Genomic DNA, 6,058 nt, shown 5'->3' with positions numbered 1-6,058 from the left:
TACTGGACAGGGAGGATTGGCATATGGATTATTGAGTACGTGTAATAGTGTTCTGATTGGCTAATGTTGACTATTATTGATTATTATTGAGTCATTAATGAGGTTTAGGTTGGTAGTTAGCTGATTGATGTAATGGGGTCATAGTACTTAAATGCTATTGGCAGGTGGAGCGAGAATTCTATTATTAGAGTGAGTTTATTGATTGACGAGTATTGTTGATTCTAAAGATCAATAGGATTTATTGGTTTTGATGGTTAGCATGCCTTTGTGTTATAGAAATACGCTTTATAATAGAGAATTGTGTAATATCTGTATTAACAGAATCGTCTTGAAGGTGCTTAAATGTTGTCCATTTGAAAATAAGATTACTTTATGGCCTCTCTGTATGAATCCTCCGTCATCGGTCGGGTTGGTAAAGGCTTGTTAAGGAATTTTGTACGTCGCGTAGCCATTATTATGTCTATGTTCATTTGGAATTTAGAATAAAGTGGAAATGTTTGTAGGTGGAGGTTGTATTCTATAGTGTGTTTATACGGTGTTTATGTGCTGTTGAAATTTGTATGTTTTATGTTAATGCAAATGACGAAGAAGTTTAAATATAGTTCTGTAAGAGATGGTGGCCTGATTGTGGCTAGTGATCGTTTGACATAATGTTTGAAATTTAGACGGCGGGAGCCGTCGAGGAGCGTGCGTAAAAAATAAGCAGTTCCGGCAACATGAAAACTCAGGTGACGGATAAATCTACTGAGTTAAATAATGGATAGAGAGTTGTGGCAGTGTTAGATGAAGTGTACAGGAGCGAGTTGAGCGGGGGCTCGTTAAAAATCGGATCGACAAGTTCAGTCGTATCGGGCTGCGTATGAGATGAAAGGCGGAGCAGAGTACATAGGAAGGTTGGCTGAGGAACGTGGTATATTAATAGGAGTTAGTATTGAATGTACATAGTATGAAGAAAAGTTTATTAAAGTTCCACGTAGGATAGACTTTAATTCTAATGTTGTGAAATGTTTAAATATAATAGTTTTTCATACGTAAAGTCGGGGTATTATATATGTTTGTTTTTTTCGTAAGAAAATTAAATAATGTAAAATCAGTATATTATAGTAGATAATGATATTTATTTATATATGGTAATAGTATAAATATTTGGATTCAGAGCGTGTGGTGTCGAGGTCGAATTTGAGAGGAGCTGTTCTGGCACGTCATGTTCGGGGTCCGTGTTAATGAGGCCAAAGTTCAGGTAGTAGGTTCGTGGCGTGGGTTTACTGGAAGTAGCGATGTTCGATCTGGGAGCTGATTTGGTCAGCACGAGCTGGTGTAAAATAGGCTGATGGAATTGACGCTTGATAGTATCTATTATGATAGTATAATATATATATATAGTAGTATGGAGTATAGATGGTGTGTGACATTCAGAACTTTTTATCTTTTTCTCGGACTTGGACATTGTAGAGACTGCGTATGAGATCCGGGGACATTTTGCAAGCTGGTTAGTAATTGTTGGCACAAGAATGTGGTGGGTACCAACGGTCAGTGTAAGGGGCGATAGCGTGCAGTGCATGACGCAGTGGTCATGGAACGTATCATGCGGATAGGATCGTGGTGCTGCATGAGTATATGCTATTGCATATAACTAATAGATGGCACGGCCGTAGTGTCTTGGCCTGGTCGCTCTTTTTTTTCATTATTTTCTATTGGAAGGAAGGGTGGAATTGCGATAAAAGTTTAAGATAGCGTGGAGGTTGGTAAGTGTAGTTTTAGTGGGGTGGTTATTTTTATCATAGTGTTCGTACTAGCGAAGTTATTGATTGTTCCCGAATTATAGGTCTGTGGTATGGATTTGGGTAGAGTCGTTAGAGGAGGATGTGGTGTTGATGGTGTTAGCAAGTAAGGATGCGTGTGTTTGTACCATCAGTATAGAGGTGGTATGTATGCTAGAGATGTGCTAGATAAAAGAGGTAGTGTGTGTGCGTAACGGGATCATGAATTATGTATGTGTATTGTGTGGTTGATGGTATAGAATCTGTGTATACTGGATTTAATATGGATAGAGGATCTACTTGAAAATCAGTAGAGTTTTTCGAGTAGAAACTGGAAGAGTTGAGATGTTGTATCAGAGCTGGATTTGCATTCTGTATGATTTGGTGTACTTCTGATTACAATTGAATCCCAGTTGAAGAGAGAATTCATGGGTTGTAATATAGTGCGATTGTGGCTACAGAAGGATAATTGTTGGTATGGATTGTGAAGGATGCAGTGATAGGGCAAGGATGAAAGCATATTACAAGAGCACAGTGGTTGTTAGGGAGGAGAGGAGCGATGAAGTGCGATTGTCAAGTGGCCTTTATGGTTTTTACTCCATCAGTTGGTAGGTTAAGGGTCATATTAGGTTTGATGGGTATATGCTAACTCTAAATATTTATATTTAATGTAAATTGTTAGAGAGGCCTTTAGTGTGTGTATTAGTGAGTATCTGATCGTATGATACTAGTAGATAGGCTTTGAATCGGTTAGCATATATAGTGAGCAGGCGGCTGCTGGTCGTGCTGCAGACTGGAGGTCTGCTAGGCTGAGGCGGGGTTGTCGAGGTGGATGGACTTTGTTTTCGAAAGTCGACGGATGCGGGGTCCGGTTAGAGCTGATGATCTAGTGGCGCGATTTGAAAGGTTTTAGAAATAATTTTTGGCGATTTTGCGATATATTGTACTAGTAGTCGAAGAGGGGATGTCAAGAATCTATGGAGATTTTTAGATCGGTTGGATTATCTTGCCGGGTTAATCAAGTCTAACGGAGCCGATCGTCGATTCGAAAATTCCATCATCGAAAACGGCTCAGGAGCACGGAGGCCTCCATGCTCCTGAGAGCACAGCAGCCCTGCTCCATATATATGTATATATATATATGTATATATATATATATATATATATATATATATACACACACAAATGTGCACTTAACAAATAATTAATATAAATATTTAGAGTTAGCTATACCATGAAACTAAATGCCCTTAATAAACTCTGATGAGTAAAAAATAAAAAAGGCCAATTTGAAACTCGCATTGTATCCTCTCTCTCTCTCTAAAAGCACTGTGTGCTAGTAAAATGCTTTCATTTTGCTATCCATTGATCCTTCATGAAATCATAAAAATTTATCTTTTGTATCCAATTATGCATATATTAACATGAATTTTCTTTCAATGGGTTAATTGTATAGAAGTCCCTGCAAATATAATGAATTGCAAATATCTCTATAAAATTCAACTTTCATATGTTGTCTTCGAAAAATCCTCACGTTTTCAAATATATCTATATTATTAGAATCCGTTAGAAAATTTTAATTAACCATAGATTAAATACCTAATCATGATTAGTTAATGAGACGAATGATCTTTTTAGTTAGAATTTTTAGAAGTATATATTTATGATGGTAAAAAAGTCATTTTACTTGTAAAATAAACAGTATTTTAACGATTACAAATCATAAAGACATATTTGAAAATATTAATACGTTAGTAGGAAAATTATATAAAAATTGAACATTATAGAAATATATTTACAATTCACTATACTTTTAAGAATTTGTATGGAATTCACCTTCCTTTCAATAGAAATAAGTAAAATAAAAGAAGATGACCATTGCAAGAGACTGATCGTTCGTTGCATGATTAGTTTATGAATCATGCATATATCATGCATGCACCACGATCGTTTCGTGCATGATTAGTTTATGAATCATGCGTCATGCATGCACGGATGCGCCCATTACATGGGTTGGTGGTTACCACCAATTTTGGCAAAAATAACAGTGCGAAAATGTCCTGTTGTTCATAGATTTGTACATGTCCAAGTGAGAAAAAGGGATAAAAAGTTTGGGATGGTACCAACATTATACTCCATATATATATATATATATATATATATATATATATATATATATTTATATATATATATATATATATATCTCTTTNGAGGCCTCCGTGCTTCCATAAGCATACTAGCCGCACTATATATATATATATATATATATACACACACAAATGTGCACTTAACAAATAATTAATATAAATATATAGAGTTAGCTATACCATGAAACTAAATGCCCTTAATAAACTCTGATGAGTTAAAAATAAAAAAGGCCAATTTGAAACTCGCATTGTATCCTCTCTCTCTATAAAAGCACTTTGTGCTAGTAAAATGCTTTCATTTTGCTATCCATTGATCCTTCATGAAATCATAAAAATTTATCTTTTGTATCCAATTATGCATATATTAACATGAATTTTCTTTCAATGGGTTAATTGTATAGAAGACCTTACAAATATAATGAATTGCAAATATATCTACAAAGTTCAACTTTCATATGTTGTTTTCGAAAAGTCCTCACGTTTTTAAATATATCTCTGTTATTAGAATCCGTTAAAAAAATTTAATTAACCATAGGTTAAATACTTAACCATGATTAGTTAATGAGACGAATTGATCTTTTTACTCATTTTAATTAATAGTTAGAATTTTTAGAAGTATATATTTATGATAGTAAAAAAGTCATTTTATTTATAAAATAAACAGTATTTTAACGATTACAAATCATAGAGACATATTTAAAAATATTAATACATTTGTAGAAAAAATATATAAAAGTTGAACATTATAGAAATATATTTATAATTCACTATACTTTTAAGAATTCGTATGGAATATTCACCTTCCTTTCAATAGTAATAAGTAAAATATAAGAAGATGACCATTGCAAGAGACTGATCGTTCGTTGCATGATTAGTTTATGAATCATGCATATATCATGCATGCACCACGATCGTTTCGTGCATGATTAGTTTATGAATCATGCGTCATGCATGCACGGATGCGCCCATTACATGGGTTGGTGGTTACCACCAATTTTGGCAAAAATAACAGTGCGAAAATGTCCTGTTGTTCATAGATTTGTACATGTCCAAGTGAGAAAAAGGGATAAAAAGTTTGGGATGGTACCAACATTATACTCCATATATTTGTAAGGGTGACAATTCAGTTCGCTATTTATGAGCCAGCTCGTGTTCGACTCGAAATCAGCTCCAGATTGAATCACTTATTTAGTAAACAAGCAGAATACGAGCTGAATTTTTCGGCTCGTTTATTTAAACGAGCCGAACATGAGTTAGGATCAGCTCTCTCATGTTCGACTCGACAATAGCTCGAATAAATATATTTTATATTTATATATATAAATAAATAATTATATATAATATATATTTTAATTATTTAATTTTTAGAAAAAAAAACATATAAAGCCGAGTTTAATTATGAAAAGAATCATTTATATGTAAAATTTCAACCATTAGATTAAAGTCTATTAGGTGAGATTTAATAAATTTTTTTTATATGTACATTCAATCTAATCTATTTAATTTAATGTTCGTTAGCCAACTCATGTTTGGCTCGTTTATTAACGAGCCGAATACGAGCTGAATTTTTCGACTCGATATTTTAACGAGCCGGCTCTAACTCGCTCTTGTACAGCTTATTAACACTCCTAACTCTATGCCATTTTATGTAATTTAGAGATTTATGCTGTCCACCTGATGGTTTTATGTTGGGAACTGTATTTTCTACGCATTCCTCGACGGTGCCGGCCTAAATTTCAAAGTTATGTAAATGATGTTCACTAGCCAAATAGGAGGCGCATCCATTCTTACGAACTTATTAACTTGCTTTGTGATTTTGATGAAAATAAAAATAAAATTTAACAGCATTAAAACGTAAAATAGAATTACGAATTATCTAAAAATATTTGATTTATTGTTGAAATCGAAATTGAAATGAATAATTGAGTCGACGTACAAAATTTTGAGAAAGCGGTTTTAGCCACGAGAGAGGAGATTGATAAGAGAGAGGAATAAGTAATTTATTTTCAAATGGATCAAATTTAGACTTCAAGATGGAATTGGGTTATAAATATGTTACACAATTTTTATTTTAAAGGGGATTTCTATAAAATAAATAGCATGTAAATCGAAATCAATAAATCTAATTTTGATTTTAGAATCTAAAATATG

Source organism: Ananas comosus, linkage group 2 (genome assembly GCF_001540865.1).
Source record: "Ananas comosus cultivar F153 linkage group 2, ASM154086v1, whole genome shotgun sequence".
Lineage (NCBI taxonomy): Eukaryota > Viridiplantae > Streptophyta > Magnoliopsida > Poales > Bromeliaceae > Ananas > Ananas comosus.
This window is presented reverse-complemented; position numbering follows the sequence as displayed.